This window comes from Zingiber officinale, chromosome 5A (genome assembly GCF_018446385.1).
Source record: "Zingiber officinale cultivar Zhangliang chromosome 5A, Zo_v1.1, whole genome shotgun sequence".
Taxonomy (NCBI): domain Eukaryota; kingdom Viridiplantae; phylum Streptophyta; class Magnoliopsida; order Zingiberales; family Zingiberaceae; genus Zingiber; species Zingiber officinale.
The window spans coordinates 94,609,524-94,631,792 of NC_055994.1; the positions used below are offsets into that span (position 1 = coordinate 94,609,524).

The window sequence follows — 22,269 nt, forward strand, 5'->3', positions numbered from 1 at the left end:
TATCTAGTGTTGGTGTGATCAATCGTTGAGGGAAAGATACTTGTGGCCTTTGGGAACTTCTTGGAGAAATGGAATTGAGTTCTTGTGATCTTCTATTATTCTTCTCCTCAATTCTAAACATGTCCTTCTTCAGAAGTTCTTCATGATTTTTTCCAATTCTCAACCCAACATCATCACACTTTTCACTAGATCTTGTCTGCGAAGGAGGGGGATCTTCTTTAAACTATTTTGAAATAATACTTTCAATTTTTGCCCCCAAATGTTTGAACTCCCCGTTCTGTGACTTGTGATTTTCAAGACTCATAGATGGTTGAGTTACAATTTGTTTGACAGGCTCCATAGCATTTATGACTTGCACTTCTTGAATGTTTGAAGGAGATTTCATCCAACTTATGTTTGACCATTCATGGAGGTTCAATGTCACTTGATCAAATAATGTATATGCTTCATCTACACTTTTATCCATAAAAGAACCTCCAGCTGATGAATCCAATATACTCTTGTCTGAAAAAGAAATTCCCCCATAGAATATGTGCAGAATCAACCATTTTTCAAAACCATGATGAGGGCACTATCTTTGAAGACTCTTGAATCTATCCCATGCTTCAAATAATGATTCTCCATATGCTTGAGCAAAATTTGTTATGCAATTCCTCATATACACTGTTCTGCTTGGAGGAAAAAATGATTCAGAAATTGCTTCTCCAATTGTTCCCAACTTGTGATACTTTGAGAACAGAGAGAATATAACCAAGTCCTTGCTTTATCCTTGATACTAAAAGGAAATGCCATCAATCGAACTGCATCTGCTGACACTCCTTCACATTTCACCATATCACAAATCTCTAACAATGTTTCAAGATGTAGATAAGGACTTTCTGATACTTCTCCTCTAAATTTGTGACCTTTTATCATGAAAATTAACTCTGGGTCTAGTTGGAAACTTTCTGCTTCAATTTGAGGTTGCACAATGAGAGATAAAAATCTTGCAGAAAAGGGTGTAAAAAATTTCTTATGGGTCTGCTTGACATGTTAGTGCTCATGGATATTCAAGGAAGAAAAAAAATTATAAAAAGAATCAAAGACAAGTAATAAAATGCAATATGAAAAGCAAGAAAGAAAATGCAGAATTTAAATTGTAAGCAAGAAAGTGCATAATGAAAACAAGAAAGAAAAGACAAAAGGAAAAAGAAAAATATCTATAATAATTCATATGCTAATCAACTAATGTTTTTATAAGTTCTTGTTATTCTTGAGACCTTTACGACGTTTAATCTTCACATACACAAGAACAAGATTGCAAGATATGTTTACAAAAGAAAAAGAAAGAAGAATGAAACTGAATCAAAGACAAGAAAAACAGAGAAAAATTAGATTAGAATGTTAGAAGATTAAAAGTGCAGAATTAGAATTGCAAGAAGTAGAAAAGAATACAAGAAAAAGTTATGAAAATAGAATTCTAAAAATTAGATTCAACTATGCAAATGAAAAAAAAAAGAAAAGTTATATTTAGTCTAATTCAATTGATAATCCCTAATGTTATAGCACAGTCCCCGACAACGACGTTAAAAACTTGTTGACTCTCTGCAAGTGTACGAAAATGTCATAAGTAATAATAAAAGATATCATATCCACAGGGACTGGAATAAGCACTAAAGATGTCTCAACACGAATTATCTAAACAACTAATCAATTGGGTTTCAAAAGTTAAATGCAACTATGCAAAGTAGAATGTAGAAATGAAAGAATAAGAAACAAGAATAAGGGCAATGGTAAAGGTATGTTCCAGGAGTTTTGGTTTCTTTGTAATGTTATTCAATGTAATGATCTACCAAATCTTATTCCTCAATTGACCATCATTTGTAGAAGGTTACCGGTTCTCTCTTGCAATAGACAACCGACCTAGGACTGAAATCTATACCTAAAAGTGATCAATTAGGAATGAATCTATGTTGTCCTTACACGGGCTTGCCTGTCACGTACGTCCCTCGGATAATCAACATAGAATTCATCACCCCTCAACTGCATCAAGATATAATATATAATCTATACAATCTATCCTACCCTCTTGAAATACCTAATTTCCCCTTCAAGATTACCCCTCAAACGTCCTTACACGGGCATGTTCCTGTCACGAACGTCCTTCGGAAAATCGAATGGGAAGCACTCCATACAAGATCCATAAGATATTCAAACATTCAATCAAGCATAGTAATTGAGCCCTAATCACAACAATCCACACAAGAAAGAATAGATACAAATAGGGTAAAATCATAAAAATAGAAAATTGACAAATCCACAAGAGTTTTACATCAAATCTCCATTACAAATACTCCCTCCATCCTAGAAAAAGAGATCTAATCCATAGAACAAGGAAATAAATCCAAAGATAAAGAGAATACAAGCATCTTGATCCCAAATCTGAGAAAGGAAGGGAAGAAAAGCTTATCTACGATGAAGAACCGTCTTCGGATCCAAATCTCATTCCCCGGAGTCGAAACGATGAAGATCTGCCCTTAGATCGCCGGAAATCCCTCCAAGAAGGTGGAGAAACGCCCCAAATCTTGATTCCCCCCTACAAGGGAGAAGATCCCCTTTAAAATGAGTAAGAAACCCTTATATATAGGGGGAAATTTGGGCACCACACGGCCCCAGGACCTGGCCGTGTGTGGGACACGACCTGGTTCACTCCCTTCTCTGTCTGTCTCACACGGTGTGTGGTGCACATGGTCATGACATGCTCTGCCTCTGCCATTGCATGGCCGTGTATATCTACACAGCCTGTGTTGCCTCCAGATCTGGAACTCATGCACGGTCGTGTCTGGGACACGACCAAGGCAAACTTGCCCTCTGGATATGTTTCACGGCCATGTGATGCTCACACAACCGTGCTCCTCCCTTTCTCTGCTGAAGTTGCATCGGTGAACACCACCACATAGCCAGGTCATCTCCCCATGACAGGGCCGTGTGGCTCACACACTCCCTTGTATCACATGGCCATGTGGCTCACACACCCCTTGATTGGCCCTGCATAGCTATGTCTTATTGCAACATCTTTTACTCCATCAAGATGGGATTTTCTCTAGCTTATATCTTCATCAAAGTTGTAGATCCTGACGTTATCTACAAACTGGTTCAAAGAACAGCCCAAAACTCCAATGGAGCATAAAGTTATGCCTGTTTTACTCTTGGTGTGTAGTGTAGGAATTCCACACGGCCCTGTGCTAAGGCCGTGTCACATAGAAACGCATTTTAGACCTTCAAGACGTGGTTTTCTATGGTTGACATCTTCATAAGAGTTGTAGATCTTGAAGTTTTCTACATTTTGATATTGGAACGGCTCATAATTCTAACCGACCACAAAGTTATAACCATTTTACTGTTGGTCTGCAGTGCTGAAAGTTCCACACGGCCTTCGCACGACCGTGTGACATTCACACGGCCTTTGCACGGCCGTGTGACATTCACATGGCCTCAACACACCCCCCACACGGCCTCCACACGGGGGGTGTGGTTTCCACACGTCCAAAACTTGGAAAAACTATGTTTTTGCATGCCCATGACACTCCAAAAGCTCTAGACTTCATTTAAGCTCCGTTTTTGCTCCAAATTGCGTCCTATCAATCAAAACAAGTAAAGAGCAGATCTCCGAACAAAATATAATGGAAGTATGATATCACAATGAAACAGGGTGCAATAAACATAGATTATGCTGATGAAATACAAGTAGATGTGCGTCAAAGCATGCATAAAAGTGTATATAATCTACGCACATCAATCCACATAGTGCACACACTCCACTATGAATAACACTCATTCTCAGAAACAATCTAGCAGCGAAGAAACCTCGTACAAGCCCACATACAAGAATACAATGAAAACAAAATATAAATACATAATACAAATAAAAGCCTTGCTTTATTGATCTCTTGTTGATTATAGATGCCTCTTGAAGCTTGAAAAATGCAACAACACTTCTCTTCCACAACTCAAGCATCAACGATGAAGAGCAGAGAAGAAGAGATTATGATTTGAATCTTTGAACGTCTTTATATCCTGTGGATTAGGGTCCCCGATCGATTAACCTTACTCCTAATCAATTGCCACATAAGATCCAAGCAAATCCAGCTGCCCAAACATCATAATGGCTCTTTTCTTCCTCTCTCTATCGATTAGCCAATTGATTACGAGGCTTTTTAATCAATCACCTAATCGATTTAGAAGCCCACTGTTCACTCATGAACTTCTCCCAATTGATCACTTAATTGATTCACGTGGAAAAATCTATCACCTAATTGATTCAGAAGCCCATAGTTTATCGTGAACTTCTCCCAATCAATTGGGTACTTTTCCAATCAATTCAGTACAGTAAAACATTATGCTTCACGAAAAGCCCCACTTCAATCTATTACCCAATTGATTGGAGAGGGTCAAATTGATTGGCCAATTGATTCAACGCCTCTCTGTTCTCGCGATAATAGCACCCAATCGATCACCTGATCGATTGGCTTTGGCCTAATCAATTACCCAATTGATTGCCCAACCCTAACTCACTTAACTCGAGTCTAGAGTTCCCTTGCCCAATATCTGGTCAACTGTGACCTATTAGGACTTCTTCAACAAGTGTCCAGTCAACCTTTGACCCACTTGGACTTTTTATCTCGTGCCAACTTCCCGTTGGATTTTCGATCACCAAGTGTGATCCTCCTTAACCCACTTAGATTTTCCTCTTGCCTAACTGTAGTTAGGACTTTCCTCTTGTTAACATGCAATCCTCCTTGACCCCTTGAACTTCCCTTTGACTAACTACAATTAGGACTTTCCTTTACAAACGCGGGGTACTTCTTGACCTACTTGGACTTTCCTTTATCTAACCGCAGTTAGGACTTCCCTTTGTCAATGTATGATCCTCCTTAACCCACTTGTGTGATTTTCTTTGACCCACTTAGACTTTTCTTTGCCTAACCATAGTTAGAACTTCTCTTGCTAATGTGTGGTCCTCCTTGACCCACTTAGACTTTCCCTTGCCAAACCCTCAAGTTAGGACTTTACCAATCAAGTATCTGGTCTTTCATGACCTACTTGACTTTCCTCTCACATATCGTCAAGCATTCGGTCAACCTTGACCTACTTGACCTCTTTCAAATATTTGTCAAACATATTGTCCAAATATCAAATTAACCACATAAAGTCTTACAATAAGTCACTCTAATAAATTAGTAACTATAACTAGCATCTACGTTTAACTCTTAACATCCTAATGTCTCCAACTAATGAGTAACATTTGCTTGGTTATACCGAGGAGTATAACCCTAATCCGTGCTAGTTTCATAAAATTGATGATGTCTGAATACATCAATTCATTGACTAGAGAATATTTCAATATTTTCATAATTGCAAATGTAGAGACGCTCACTAATTGTGATCCAATCACAAGTTCTCTTATGCTATGAATTGTATTACAGACATTCAGTAAATGATTTTAAGATCATTCAAACACATAAGTAAAGTGCACTCAAATAGTGAATCTACATTTATCAAAAAAAATAGTACAAATCATAAGGATGGATGTGATTACCTTCAGACTTCTCTCAAATATAACATACTCCCACTTAGCCTAATGTCAATCACCACAGTGTCCTAAATTGTAAGCCTGGACGTGATTCTCAAACTTATTTTGTGGTAGAGCCTTTGCCAAAAGATCCGCTAGATTCCTTTAAATGATAATTTTCTCAAGTTAGATTTCTTTCCTACTTATGATCTCCCTGATTAGATGATAGCGGCAAACCACATGTTTGGATTGCTGGTGAGACCTAGGTTCCTTAACTTGTACAATGGCTCCAGTGTTATCATAGTAGACTAGTAATGCTTTAACAATGGTCGGAACCACTCTAAATTCAGTGATGAACTTCTTGATCTAAACCACTTCCTTGCTGCTTTTGAAACTGTAATGTATTCCACCTCACAAGTAGAATATGCTATGGTATCTTGTTTGAAACTCTTCCAACTAATTGCACCTTCATTCAATGTGAATATGTATCCAAACTAGGACTTGGAGTCATCCTTGTCTGTTTGGAAGCTAGCATTAGTATACCTGCGTATAACCATATCACAATCTCCATATACCAAGAATATATCCTTAGTTCTTCTTAAGCACTTAAGGATTGTCTTGACAGCCACCCAATGATCCATTCCTAGATCTTACTGGTATCTGCTTATGATACTCAAAGTGTATAATACATCAGGCATTGTACATAATATGGCATACATGATAGATCCTATCACATATGCATAGGGAATCTTATTCATGCAAATCCTCTCATCTTCTATGCGTGGATATATAGATTTTGAAAGATGAATTCCATGTCTCATGGGTATAAAACCTTTCTTAGATTCAGATATGTTAAACTATTTTAGCACTCTATCTATATATGTAGATTGTGAAAGATCAAGCAACATTTTCGATCTATCTCTATAGATCTTCATCCCAAGGATGCAAGTTTTTTCTCCTGTCTTTCATAGAGAATGTCTTGGACAACCAAACTTTAACTGACTATAGAATTGACACGTCATTTCCTATGAGTAATATGTCATCAACATATAATATTAGAAATACTACTACACTCTCACTGATCTTTTGGTATACACAAGGTTTGCCAGGATTTTGTGAGAAATCAAATTCTTTAATTACTTCATCGAAATAGATATTCTAACTCCTAGATGCTTGTTTCAATCCATAAATAGACCGTTGAAACTTGTATATTTTATTTCTATCAACAGATGTGAAACCCTTGGGCTGTATCATATATACGTCCTCAAGTAGGTTTCCATTAAGAAAAACTATTTTCACATCCATCTATCATATCTCATAATTATACTGAGATGATATAGGCAGGAGTATCTGAATGGATTTAAGTATAGCTACTAGTGAGAAGGTTTCATCATAGTCAATCTCTTACCTTTGATGATAGTTCTTTGCCACCAATCTTGTTTTATAGTAATTACATTACCATCTATGTTAGTTTTCTTCTTGAAAATTCACTTTCACCCAAAAGGTGTAATGCCTTTAGATGAGTCCACTATGTTCCAAACTTGATTTTCATACATGGAATCCATTTCTGACTGCATGGTTGTAAGTCACTTGTTCCTTTCTGAACTTTTCTGAACTTCTTCATAATCAGTAGGTTCCTCATTCTCAATGAGTAATATGTCATTTGATTCACTTATGAGAGATCCATATCTTTCAAGAATATTACTTGTCCTACAAGATCTATGAGGAAGTTGTGTTACCATAGGTTCAACTTATGGTTCATCATTATAAGTAATCAATCATGATTCTTGACCAGACATCTTTTTAGTGTCTATTGGAGTTTCTTGAACTTCATCAAGTTCAACCATACTCCTACTTGTTTCCTGTAAGAGAAACTCTTTCTCTAGGAATGTTGCATGCCTTGAAATAAATATTTTTTATTCTAGAGGATTATAGAATGAGTAACCCTTTGTTTCCTTAGGGAAACCAACAAAGACTTAGCATCTAGTTTGTCTGACACAATCCTCTTTACATAAGCAGAACAACCTCATATCTTCAAATGAGATAGATGAGGTTTCTTACTAGCCCATATTTCATATAGACTAACAGAGATTGCCTTAGTTGGGACTCTATTTAGAAAGTAAACATCTATCTTAAGTGCATAACCCCAAAAGGATTTGGGAAGACCAGCATGATTCATCATTGACCTAACAATGTCCAACAAAGTTTAATTTTGCCTTTCAGATACACCATTATGTTGTGGCATATAAGACGGAGTCCATTGAAACAATATTCCATTTTCCCTTAGATAATCTTAAAACTCTTGGCTTAAGTATTCACCATCTTGATCAGATTGAAATATCTTAATGCTTTTACTAAGTTATTTCCCTACTTCATTTCTGGATCCTTTAAACTTTTCAAAGGCTTCAGAATTATGTGTCATAAGATATACATAACTAAATCGTGAATGATCATCAATATGGGTAATGAAGTAGTTATAACCTCCTAGTGCTTGAGTTGACATTGGTCGACATACATCGGTATGTATGAGACCAAGTAAGTCTTTGACTAATTTACCCTTTCCAGTAAAAGATAACTTTATCATCTTGCCTTTTAAATATGAATCATATATATCAAACGAATCTAATTCAAATGATTCCATAATTACAAGTCTTTGCAATTCGGACATGAGTTTCTTGTTTATATAGCCAAGGTAACAATGCCACGAGTAAGAGGTTATTGCCAATGGCATAAGAGTTGCAGATCGGCAATACCCATTCGACGGGCCACACCCTTACAACAAACTTCCACCTAAGTGTTGGGCATACATCCACCGTCTAAGCATGGGGAGAGCTCCACCTCTATTCTTTGTGAAGTTGGTGTCAATTGGACTACTCCAGCTTCGTCTAAGTAAACACCTCCGCTTTCTGAGTTACCAGCTAGGGCAATTCCCAGCCGACTAATTTCCATTCTACAACCCACTCTGACTAAATTATCCCAGCTCTGGTCCAAGGCTACTCCCAAATTGAAGTCCAAGTCTAAATCGAAGTCCAAATCTAAATCTAGCTCACAAGAGCCGAGTGAACAGGGTAAGCCTAAATGGATTAGGGCTACACTCAAACTACCTTATCATGAATGGCTTTATATGCACCCGTCCATGTCACTAGCCCCAGAGCACGTAATAAGTGTAGGTCCTAATATGGCAAGCAAAAGGGGGGTGAATTGCCTGAAATTACAAGTATACACTTCCTCGATCTTATGACTTAAGTTAGACAAACACTTAATAAATAAAAGCTGAAATGCATAAAAAAAAGAAATATGAGACAATCAAATTTACTTGGTTGGCAATCAGAGGATTGTTAATCCAAGATAATGTCAACTTCCTAAGATCTCCTTTTATGAGCAAATCCTCGGAGGTAGAGAAGCCTTATACAAGCATTGAAAGCACAACTACGAAAAATAGAATAATAAATTCAAAGTATAGAAAGTGTTGTAATGAAATGAAGAGGATCAGGGCTCTATTTATAACCTATTGGTGGAACTAGCCATTTTACTAATGTGGCATCTCTGGGCACCTGGACTCGATTCGAGCGCTCTCAGCTGTGTGCCTTACCTGCTCACAATGGTAACTCGATGGTGTGATGATAAAAATTTATCCTTGTCTGGGTGCCTGGACCAGTCCAGACCCTCGAAGTGTTGCTGACGTGGACCCAAAAGTGATTCGCAGCAATAGTTCTATGACGAGGTGCTTGTTCGGCACCAAGGTGATACGAATGCTCGGATCCTCTCCAGACACATGAAGTCCGGGCGCTTAGACTTGCCCTAAGTGAAGGATCAAAAGATGTGATAGAGGGGGGGGGGGGGGGGGGGGGGGGGAATATCGCACGTTAAAAACTTTTTATATTGAAGCGTTGAAACAAGAGTAGTGCAGCGGAAAATAAAGAACTCATTTTGATTACTTGGTTCGAAGCCTAAGTCGACTCTTACTCCAAGACCCGTAATCTCTTGATTGCACCGTTAGGAAATCCACTAAAACTCTTCTTTTCGAAACCTTCGAAAAGAAGCAATTCATACAAATGAAAAGTATAAGATAGTAACAGTCTACTATCTTATTTGAATTTAAGTACAATGCAAGCTAAATTAAAGTATACCAAAAAAGAGCATAGATGAAGATCATCGGTGTCTTGTCGGAGTAGTAGATTACTTGAAGATGTGTTGCAGAGCAGTAGAACGAATAGAGCCTTTGCATAGAGGTGAACATAAAACCTGATTACTGCCTCGGACCTCGAGCTCCCCTTTTACAAACATGGTTCGATCAACTGATAAACCCATTGGTCGACTGATCTATTCAATCGATTGAATCTCCTATCAGTTGATTGAACCCTATGCTTTTCTTCTTTACTGAGATCTGATCCTTACACACTTATGAACTTTAATGGTTCAGTCAACAGATCACCTTGTTCGATTCTAGTGCACCCTGCACCAACACCAAGCACTTGGACAAGGTCAACTCAAAGTTGTCTTTGTTCGGCTTCGACTCTAATCCCTTGTGTGATTCTCTAGCCATTCAAAGTTAAGCCCACCCGAACCCAACTCTGGTATTCTCTCCTCAAGTAGTTTTATACTATAGTCTCTCATCCCTCGAAAGCATTGCACACATCTTTCTCGTCCGTCGATGTACTCTTCCACGGTACCTCGTCTCTCGGATGCACCAAGCTTGTCGACTCACTTCCCATGTCATCCTTCTCACTAGTTGCGTCTTCTGCTCGACTTTTTATGTTCCTAAGTTCCTTCACCCTTACACACAGGGATCAAATACAACAGAACCTAACCTAACCTGGTTGATCACATCAAAATTTACCTGAGGTACTTACAATAAAAGTGCAAGGTCCACTCACTCAGACTTGGGCTGACGCTCGGGCACGCATGACTAAGTATTCTCCTGAAGAGTTGGTTGACTGCTTCTCTCAAGATATTACTGGAGTAAGCTTTCTTTCCTATCACATGTTAATTTTTCACATGCACCTCTTGTTAACCTCTTATTGCTTTTTCAATTTTGAGTAAGTGGATTGGCCCTATGCTAAAAAATGGCAAAGCTAAGTTATGAAAACAAAACTCTGAAGGACTCAGCTGGGGGAGAAGGCACTTCTCAAGGCCCAATTGATCGACTACAAAAAGAAATAGCTCAACTAAATGGCAAGCTGGAAAGCCAGTTAGAACAACTATTAAGAGATGACCAGGCTCTTACAGTAGAAAAGGATAAGGGTCATGACCAGGTGATCGAAATTGAGAGGCTCAAGCAACAGCTGAACACTTCTGATGCCCATCTCCACTCAATGAATGCTTGGAAGGTCAGGGCTATAGAAGATCTCGATTTGAAAAATAAAGAGGCCCGAGCCTAGAAGCTCAAAGAAGCAAAGATTGCACTTGTCTTGGAGCAAGCCAGTCGAATGACCAAATAGATTGTTAAAGACCTTTAGCTTAAAGAAAACAACTAGCACTTGACTCTAAGAATGCTGAGCTAGAGGCTCTAAAGGCTGAGTTAGAAGCTTCAAAGGTGGAGATAGAAAGATATAAGGAGAGAGAGCTCAATTGGCTAGAGGCGTTTAGAGTGGAGTATCTACGTTTCCAGAACTTTAATCAGATGCTTTCCGATCAGACATCTAAAACGTTTGGCTATGGAGTAGACGTGGCCACTAAGCAACTGAGGGAGGGCGGCTATCTGATGGCAGACATCCCTAGGAACTTTATACACTGCTAGAAGATTTTAGATCACATCTTAGCAGATGCCTTCCCAGACTTTGCCTAATAGACTTTTCCTTAGAAGTTCCTTGATTCTGTATAAGACTTAAGAACTTGTGCCTCTTCAATGTATATATATTATCTTGCATCTATGCCTTAAATGCTTTTTCTTCTTAGCATTTTTCCATGACTTTTCTTTTCCTTGGAGTATCCTCACCTTACTGGTTCAAATCTGCAACTTGATGCAGGGTAGTGGTGTTTAGGACTTAGGCGTTAAGGCAAGCCCACTTATAACTTGGTTGAACGACGTGAGAGTTTGGAACTTGGTCATGAGAATAAGCTTACTTATAACTCGGTCGATTGCCTTGAGAGTCTGGAACTTGGTCATGAGAAAAAACTCACTTATAACTCAACCAATTAGTTCAAGAATTTGAACCTTGGTTGTGAGATAAAGCTCACTTATAACTCAGTCGATTGACATGAGAGTCTGGGACTTGATCGTAAGAGCAAGCTCACTTATAACTTAGTCGATCGACATGAGAATTTAGGACTTGGTCATGAGAGCAATCCCACTTATAACTCGATTGATCAACATGAGAGTCTGGGACTTGGTTATGAAAGTGAGCTCACTTATAACTTGGTCGATCGGCTCGTGAGTTTGGGACTTGGTCATGAGATCGAGCTCACTTACAACTTGGTCGATCGGCATAAGAGTCTAGGACTTGGTCATGAGAGCAAGCTCATTTATAACTCAGTCGATTGGCACGAGAGTCTGAGAATTAGTCGTGAGAGAAAGCTCACTTATAACTCAATTGATCAGCTCGAGAGTTTGGGACTTGATCGTGAGAGCAAGCTCACTTATAACTTGGTTGATCAGGGCAAGAGTCTAAGACCTAGTCATGAGAGTGAGCTCACTTATAACTCGGCCAATCTACATGAGAGTCAGAACTTGGTTGTGAGAGCAAGCTCACTTATAACTTAGTCGATCGACATGAGAGTCTTGGACTTGGTCATGAGAGAAAGCTCACTTATAACTTAACCAATTGGCTCAAGAGTCTAGGACTTGGTCATGAGAGTGAACTTACTTATAACTTAACCAATGGGCATGAGAGTCTAGAACTTGGTTATGAGAGTAAGCTCACATATAACTCAGCGGATCAGCATGAGAGTTTGGGACTTAATCGTGAGAGAAAGCTCACTTATAACTCCGTCGATTAGCTCGAGAGTCTAGGACTTAGTCTTAAGAGCAAGTTCACTTATAACTCAGTCAATAGGTGTGAGAGTCGTGGGGCCGCACTGCACACTCGGCCACTCATGGGTAGTAGTAGTTGGAGGAGATATCGCTTGTCCTATCATGCTTTCACTCCCTCACTCATAGATAGTGATAGCTGGAGTTGCGAGCAGCAGGGACCCCCATCGCAGACGTAGCTAGTTAGCTACTATGCAACTGTCCCCTCGGCCACTCGAGAATTGTGGTAGCTGGAGCGGTGTACAGTTTGTCACTGACTCGGCCTCTCGACCATACAAGGGTCATGGTGCAGAGGGGTGGGCAAGAGTGACCATCCATGCATACGATGTTGTTATTATACTTGCTCATGCTGCTGTTGCTTACTTACGCTGTCATGCTAGCATATGTTGGGATATATACCTATTATTTGTGATTAGACACTGGCTTACTTATTGGTAATATATATATACCTCACATGTTACCCTTGTAGTTATGGGCAGTACTGTAATAGGTCTATACTACTTCTGACCTTCTATTACTAGCCTAGGATATGGTTGTAGGTATGAACATTTACTACGTTATCACTGTAGTATCTGCTATTGTACCCTTGAGACTGTATACCTTTTATATCTAGTTTTTATTATGTTCATACACTATCTGTCTATTACCCGCTGAGTCCCAGCACTCACCATCCTATAAACTAGATTTCTTTCGCCAGGTAGCAGGTAAAGAATCTATGGAGTCGCTTGGAGATCCTGTCCGTCAGTCCCATGTCACATCAAGTTACTTCTATTTTTGCTTCCGTTTGCATTATTAGTTTTGGACTTGTTTGTGTATATGTATCTTTTGTATGGAGTTTACCTTTATGGGTTCTTTTATTTGGTTTGATATCATGGTGTCAAGCCGAGCCAGTTCGTAGTTAGTTGTATTGTGTTTTGTGATCATTATTTTGTGACTTACACTGTGTTTTGTTTGAGCCGTGTTGGCTATTTATTAACTGTGTAGTTGTGTTTACTTCCAGCCGTGTAGCCTACTTATAAATTGTGTGGTTTTGTTTACATCTAGCCGTGTGGGTTGTAGATTTCTTGTGAGTAGCCTTGGGGCAATATATACATGATTCATTTGTCACTGCTACAGGGGAGGTGCTGTATGATTTTTTTCAGATAACCTTACCCTCGGGGTGTGACAAAGAACGCAACGGAATAAAGAAAGACACAAAAGTAATCGCTAACACGATTTATTTTATTTAGTTCAGAGCTTGTTACGACTTCTACTCTAAGGCACGTGATCATTGATCACTTTCGGTGGGCAATCACTAATAGCTCAGAAATTCTTCACAAGTAAGCAATTACAAGCACAAAACTAAACAAAGTATACCGATAATATAAGGATGAGTAAAAGAGTCGTCGATTGTCGGAGCAACAGTTGAGCATTGTTAAAGCGTTTTGAAGCGGCACACAGGAGCATAAGTAGTATGATTTTCAGTGTCCCTGAAGTGCTGGCCGAGACCCCTTTTTATAGGCTCTTCAAACCTAATCCAGATCCTCTGATCTCGGGATCAAGTTTTGACTTGACCCGGATCGGTCGACCGATCCCCAAGTTCGGTCAACCGAACCTGCTGAACCCGCCCGACCTTCTATCCAGATGTAGCCTCTCTGGATAAAGCCTTCATTCGGTCGACTGATCTTGTCGTTCGGTCGACCGATCAGCTGATGATCTTTGCCTCATCCGATCCGATCAACCCTGCTCGACTGAGTCTCTATCTATCCTCGGTTCGGTCGACCGATCTCGAGGTTTGGTCGACCAATCCCTCGATCGAACCCGGTCTGATCTCTGGAAAATTGATCCTACTATATTGGGATTCGGTTGACCAATCCGGTCGTTCGGTCGACTAATCAGGGCTAAGTCCGACCCTGCAAAACTTGTTAGTATCCTACAAAATAGAGTTAGACAAATAGTAATTAATATGTAAATAAATAACTTGATAGCCTTCAGACTATCAGGTTCTGACTTCGATTTTCCACTAGAAATCCTAGGTCGAATTAGCGCCTACTGTTCCCTCACTAGGAAATGCGTCCTCACCTACTCCTCTCAGGAGAAGTTACCTGTTTCTAGACCGATCCTTCAGATCGACTGAAATTTTGTTCAGTATCCGAGACTTCAGGTCTTCATGTTGAGTGTCCACTTCATGATCTGTCCAGACTTCCACCTGGTTTGTGACCACCAGGGTTTTCACTTAGAGTCCCCGACTCTAGGAGTTTGCCCAAAGCGCTCGACCCACCAAGACTTTCCGCCTAGGGTTACCACCCCCTAGGACTTAGGGTTACCACCCCCTAAGGTTTTCCACTCGCCTAACCGTAGTTAGGACTTTCCATCACCTAGGGTTACCACCCCCTAAGACCTAGAGTTACCACCCCCTAGGCTTTTCCACCTGCCTAGAATCTAGTAGGACTTTTGCCTAAGATAACTTAGAACTTTCCTGCAAGCTCAATCAACCTTGTTAGATCACAAGACAACTTAACTTTGGACCCTTTGACATAATCAAAACTTAGGTTCGATCGTCTGGTGCTTCCTGCACCAACAATCTCTCCCTTTTTTATTATGGCAATCTAATTCAAAGTTAAGTAAAACATAACAATAATTTAAAGGATCTTTAGCATGAGCATAAATATAATAATTAGAAAAAAACGCCCTTATGCTCCCTCTTTCACAAAAACTATGTTTAACTCTTAACTTTGACTTTTCTCTCCCACTTTGACATAAATCAAAAATAAAATAAGTAGAGAGAAGGTTGTTTAACATGTAAAGATAGTACAAAATAAATTTACTCTGTTAAGCTCCCCCTGAAGGGGTAGCACTTTGAAACAAAAAACTTAGTTAATTTTAAGTTTCGAAACTGTCTTAGATTTTTTTTAAAAAAAAACTTAGCTAAATTATAGCATTGAAAATAATTGTTTTGACAAACACTTAGCTAAACTCTTTGAAAAAAAACTTTGTCAGGTACTTAGCTTTATGAAATTTTGATATAAACCTGGCTTTAAAAAGACTTTGATAAAAACTTAGATTTAATACTTAGCTTTATAAAGATTTTGAAAAAAACTTAGTTAAAAGTACTCAGCTTAAAAAAGATTTTGATAAAAGCTTAGTTTAAAAAATTTGATACGTTAAGTACTTAGCTTTAAAAAGAAGTTGATAAAAATTTAGTTAAGTACTTAGCTTAAAAAAGATTTTCATAAAAGCTTAGCTTTTTAAAAATATTTTGATAAACACTTAACTTTAAAAATATTTTGATAAAAACTTAACTTTAAAAATATTTTGATAAAAATACTTAGCTAAGTAAATGATTTCATTGAAAAATATTTAAAAATACTTTATTGAATACTTAGTTTCTGTCTTTTCAAAAATGATTGATTTTTATTTTCAAAAATAGCTTTAAAAGAAAATTAAACTTCCTCTTCTAGAAGTATTTTGAACTTTTGAAAAGTTTAACTTTGAAAAACAATGTTTTAACAAAATAAAAATTAATATCTTAACCTTCCTTTCACTCTCCCTTAATTAATGCCAAAAATGTTTGAGGGTCTTAGCGTCCAAGCATGTAAATCAAAAATATAAAAGTTATTATTTATTTTCCTGATTTTCTATCGCACATATTCTAGGTTATCAAGCATGTCCATCTTATGAGTTTGTGTGAGATGGAGTTAAGTTAATCTTGAAGTTAATTTTATCTATGATGATATTAAAGAATATTTTAAAAATAATTTAAGTTAAATTTGGATTTCAAAAATATTAAATTTTAAAATATAAGTTTATTTAGATTTAAACATTTGACAATATTAAAATTTTGAAGATTAATTATAATTTAAAAATTAATTAACATTAACATATTGAAAATTAATTAAGTTTGAAATTTAGAATTTGAAATTCATCAATTAATTGAAATTAATTATATTTTAAAATTTTTATCATGATTTAAAAATAAATTATCATTTAAAATAATTAAGATTTTAAAATTAATTATGAATTTTAATTGAGTTAGCTTTAATTTAATTAATTTAGGTTTGGTTAACTACTTTAAACCTAGGTCCATCTCACCCTTTTCTAGATTTTCAATCAAGGAACCTTAATAGTTTTGTGAGATGGTTAATTTGATCTTCAATTTAAATTCCAATCTAAGGATTGATCAACATTTGAGTTAGACTAAGGTTTAACAGTTAGTTAATTAAATATTTATTTCAATAATTGACTTCTAGACTGTGGCAAGGCACTAGGACTTCTTGGGTATTGGATCATCAACCACTTCTAGACAAAACTTTTTAATGAAATTGAATATTTAATTTTCTTCCTGAAAAATCCTAGGTCAAATTAGTCAAGCGTAGATCAGGCCTAAGTCCTTATTTACCCTAGTCTAAGCATGAATAATAAAAATTAATAAATTAAACATCATATAATTCTATTTTATGATAAAAATGGTCCTTTTATTGGCTCCCCCTGGATCATAGCCTCGATAAGGTCAATCAAGGTAATAGATTTGATCCTTGGGGATCCAATATTGGCCAAGTCCAGCTTGATTAATTAAGTTAGACTTGGGGACCCATGCTTGAACTATGTTTCTATTTGATTGATTTACAAGAGACAAATAAGATCTGAATTTATATTTAGCCTTATATCCAAGTCCGGATCGGTTGTATACAACCCTTTGTTTTCCAAGAATTAGGTCAAGGTTCTTGGAACTCAAAGTGAACCATTCCAATGAGTCCTTGAGTTCTTTGACCTGAGTTTTTAAATTAGAATTCTCTTCCTGAACTTGCTCAGTTAAAGAGCTCGAGTTAATCACTTCCTTAAGGGTTGTTACCTCCTTTTGGAGTGACTTGACCCAGATGTTGGAGTTCGCCAACTTTCTTAATAAATGTGCAAATAAATTTTATAAGTCATCTATCTGAGTACCATAAATTAGGGAACTTACAATGTTGTTTGACCCTTCGGAAACAGATACGGATTTGTAGCTTCTCTCAGACTCGGTTTCTGATTCGCTCTCGATTTCAGACTCGGACTCAATTTTGATAACGTACGCTTGTACCGGTAGAGCAAGAAAGCTTGTTTTCTTGTGTTCTTCTTCGTCCGACTCTTCCTTGGACCATGTTTCCTTCAACACCTTCCTTTTTCCTTGCTTCTGGTTTGGACAGTTAGGCTTGTAGTGTCTCTTCTTGTTACAGGCATAGCAAGTAACTCCAGACTTGACCTTCGTGTTAGATTGAGTCACCTTTTTCTTCTTAAGTGCTTTCCGAACTAGTTTGACTAGTTTGCTGGTGATATCGTCTTCGTCTAAGTCCAATTCATCTCAGGACTCGGGTTTGATCTGGCACTTCCTGGTTTCTTCGTCTTGCTTATACCTGCAACCAACGTAATACTTTTCTCGGCCGAGCGTGCATTAATCTATTTGTGTAACTCAAAATTAGAAAATAATTCATCTAATCTAATAATTGAAAGATCCTTGGATACTTTGTAAGCATCTATCATCGATGCCCATAATTTATTCCTTGAAAAGCATTTAGCGTGTACCTGATGACATCGCGATTCTCCAATTTTTGTCCGATCGCGTGGATGTCGTGCAGCAGATCTTGGATCCGGGCATGTAGTTGACTTGCTGATCTCTGTTTTGCATTTTGATGTTATGTAATTTATTTAATAACAAATCTTTCTTACATACCTTAGCATCAGAGGTTCCTTTATGAAGTTTGATCAACTTTTGCTAGAGATCCTTTCCACCGTTGAATGGTCCAACTCGATTCAGCTCATCTTTGGTTAGTCCACATTGTAGGGCTTGAGTTGTCTTTGCATCAGCCTCTATCTTTTTCATCAGGTGTGTGTCCTAGTTTTTGCATGACACAAGTGCTTCGGTGTTGTCGACTGGTAGAGAGAAGCCCATTTGAATGATGATCCACATCTCTACCTTTGTCTATAGATAGTACTCTATTCAGCCCTTCTAGTAGTCGAAGTCTTCACCAGAGAAAAGAGGTGGACGAGCTGTGTTATAACCTTCTTAGTGGGCCATTAAAAAGGAGAAAGCTTGCACACAATAAGAAAAATAACAAATGTTCCAAGACTTGGTCTTGGATTAGCAGTGCAGGAGAAAATAAAATATTTCACTAATTTTGAAAAAAAATAATAAAAAACTATTCAAAAAATATTATTACAAATTTTAGTAAATGCGATATTTTACTAATACTGACCAATGGTGAAAAGATGAAAATGAATTTTTAAAAAATAGGATATAATTTTATTTTTCAAAAAAGAACTCCTTGCTCGATTGGTGGTTTCACCAAATTAGAACGGCCTAGCTCTGTTACCAATTATAGGATCGATGAAGTTCTAGAAGGGGGGGGGGTGAATAGCACTCATGGCTAATTCGTTCGTTTATCAGAAAACATAAAGTAAGAATGCAGCGGAATAAAGAAAGACACAAAAGCAATCGCTAACACGATTTCTTTTACTTGGTTCGGAGCCTGTGACGACTCCTACTCCAAGGCCTGCGATCGTTGATCGCTTTTGGTGGGAAATCACTAATAGCTCGAAAATTCTTTACAAGTAAGCAATTACAAGTACAAAACTAAACAAAATATACTGACAATATAAGGATGAGTAAAAGAGCCATTGATTGTCGGAGCAACAGTTGAGCGTTGTTGAAGAGTTTCGGAGTAGCATACAGGAGCACAAGTAGTCTGATTTTCGGTGTCCCTAAAGTGCTGACCGAGACCCCTTTTTATTGGCTCTTCAAACCTGATTAAGATCCTCTGATCTCGGGATCAAGTTTTGACTCAACCTGGATCGGTCGACTGATCCCTAGGTTCGGTCGACCAAACCTGCTGAACTCACCTGACCTTCTGTCCAGATGCAGCCTCTCCAGTTAGAGCCTTCATTCGATTGATCGATCCTATCATTCGGTCGACCAATCATCCGATGATCTTCTCCTCATCCGATCTGATCAACCCGGCTTGATTGAGTCTCTGTCTATCCTCGGTTCGGTCGGCCGATCCCGAGGTTCAGTAGACCAATCCCTCGATCGAACTCGGTCTGATCTCTAGAAATCTGATCCTGCTGTACTAGGGTTTGGTCAATCGATCCGGTCATTCAAACAACCGATCAATGCTAAGTCTGACCCTTCAAAACTTGTTAGTTTCCTGCAAAATAGAGTTAGACAAATAGTAATTAATATGTAAATAAATAACTTGACAGCCTTCGGACTGTCCGGTTCTAACTTCAGATTTCCTCCGGAAACCATAGGTTGAACCGACACCTACTGTTCCCTCACCGGGGAACACGTCCTCACCTACTCCTCTCAGGAGAAGTTACCTGTTGCCAGATCGGTCCTCCAGACCGACTGAACTTTTACTCAGCGCCCGAGACTTCAAGTCTTCATGCTAGACGTCCGCTCCATGACCCATCCAGACTTCCACCTGGTTCGTGACCACCAGGGTTTTCACTTAGAGTCCCCAACTCTAGGATTTTACCTAAAGCGCTCGACCCACCAAGACTTTCTGCCTAGGGTTACCACCCCCTAGGGGTTTCCACCTGCCTAACTGTAGTTAGGACTTTCCATCGCCAAGGGTTATTGCCCCATAGGACCTAGGATTACCACACCCTAGGGTTTTCCACCTGTCTAGAATCTGTTTGTGCAATCGACCTCTAGGGTTTCGATGTTTGACAATATGACCAAGGGTTGACCTAAACAGGACTTGATGTTTGGGAGAGAGAAGTCTAGTCAGGACTAGATGACTAGTAAAGGTAAGTTCTAACCAAAGGTTAGGCAAGGTGGAAGTCCCGGTGAGTGAAGTCGGGGGCCCTAGTGAGTGAAGCTAGGTGGGGGAAGTCCCAGTGAGTGAAGCAGGGCCCTAGTGAGCGAAGCTAGGTAGTGAAAGTCCTGGTGAGTGAAGCCAGACCCTAATGAGTGAAGCTAGGTGAAGGAAGTCCTGGTGAGTGAAGTCAAGCAATGGAAGTCCTAGTGAGTGAAGCTAGGCAACCCTAGGGAGGTAACCCTAGGTTTACTGTACTATTTTTATCTACTATGCTAACTCAGTGTTGCTAGGTCGACGGGCTGACCGGGTAGCTGGCACGAAGTCCAGACGGGTCGACGGGCTGACTGGACGTCTGGCAAGTAAGTAAAGGTAAGTCACTAGAGGGGAGTGACTGTGAGGACGCGTTCCCGGGAAGGGAACTTAGGCGCCGATCCAACTTAGAATCATTTCGGAACTTTAAGTTGAGATCTTGACTAGATTCCGGTCTCAGCGAGATGGAATCTAATTACTATTTGTTCCTTATATAAATTATGTTAATACTTTATTTTGCAGGATTGTATAATTTGCATTCCGCCTCGAACTAACATTTTCTTGCAGGTAGCTTGAAAATGGAGGTCCAGGCGCTCGGAATGCAAACATTATCCCCATCGCGTGTCGCCACGTGGAGCTCTATGGTTGGTTGGGTTACGTCACACTCCAGGCGCCCGGAAGGGATCCGGGCGCCCGGAGCCTCTTATATAAGGAGGATGTGCCCTAGAGCAAAGAACCATACAACTCACAACAAGATCTTCCAACGCTTGCTCTGCTGTGTTGTTCTCCTACAACGCTGCGAAGCTACTCCGACAATGTGTTGCCTTTTATTTCCTTTACTGTTGTCAATATTTCTTTTCCAAAGCTCTTGTACCTTAATTTTATAATCACATTTCCGAATTGCTAGTGGATTACCTAACAAAAGCACTCAACGAGTGCGGGTCTTGGAGTAGGAGTCGATGAAGGCTCTGAACCAAGTAAAATTGGTTATGTTAGCATTGTTTTGTTCTCACTTTTATCTTTCTGCTGCGTACTCGATTTTCAACTCGAATTTCTAAATCTCTATTCACCCCCCCCCTCTAGCGAATTACTCGATCCAATAAGTGGTATTAGAGCAGGTACCATTCTGAATTGGTACAACCACCAATCGAGCAAGGAGGGTTCTTTTTTAAAGTAAAATAGATATCGTTTGAGTTTAAAAAATATCCTTACGTCTTTCATTTTTTCCCTCCAAAACCGTTTTTGAAAAATTTATTTTCATCTTTTCACCATTGGTCGGTATTAACGAAATATCGCATTCTCAAAAATCTATAATAATATTTTTTTAATATTTTATTATTTTTTTAAAAAAAACATATATATATTTTTCCATGCATATTTCTTTATCTCCCACATTGCTTACCCTAAGACCAAGTCTTGGAAATTGTTTCTTGTCTATTTTTTTTTGCATATACCAATGTCTATTCAAGAAGGACGGAACATCCATGAACCACCATCATACAATCAAGAAGATTTCAACTACTAGAGGCGAGAAATGGAATATTTCTTAGGAAGTCTAAATTTTGATAATTGACTGATATTGAGAAAACCTTCTCGGGACTTAGAATTGAACAAAAATGTAAGTAAATTTATTTATAATATTTTACCTAACAATGTTTTATGTAGACTAGAAAAGTACAAGAATGCATATGAGCTTTGGACCCAGTTGATCAAGCTTTACGAGGAGCTGATGGAGCTAGAGGATCAAGTCGAACTAGAGTTCGGATCTTAGTCCAAATCCCCAGAGTCATCCTCAAAATCAGACCAAACAAGTTTTATGGCCTTAATGGCACAAGAAGAGGTGGAAGGATCTGAATCAGAGTTAGAACAAAAGTCAGAATTCGAATCTGAGACGACGGTGGACAAGGAGGAGAATCCTAACCAGGATTCTAAAGGTAAATTTAAAA

General features: G+C 38.6%; 1 non-coding gene across 1 annotated transcript; it reads left to right on the forward strand.

Moving 5' to 3' along the window:
- The first annotated feature begins 554 nt into the window (after nucleotides 1–554).
- On the forward strand, nucleotides 555–660 carry LOC121983464. Its single transcript, XR_006112515.1, has one exon. It is a non-coding gene; the product is annotated as a small nucleolar RNA R71 (small nucleolar RNA).
- Nucleotides 661–22,269: the final 21,609 nt, after the last annotated feature.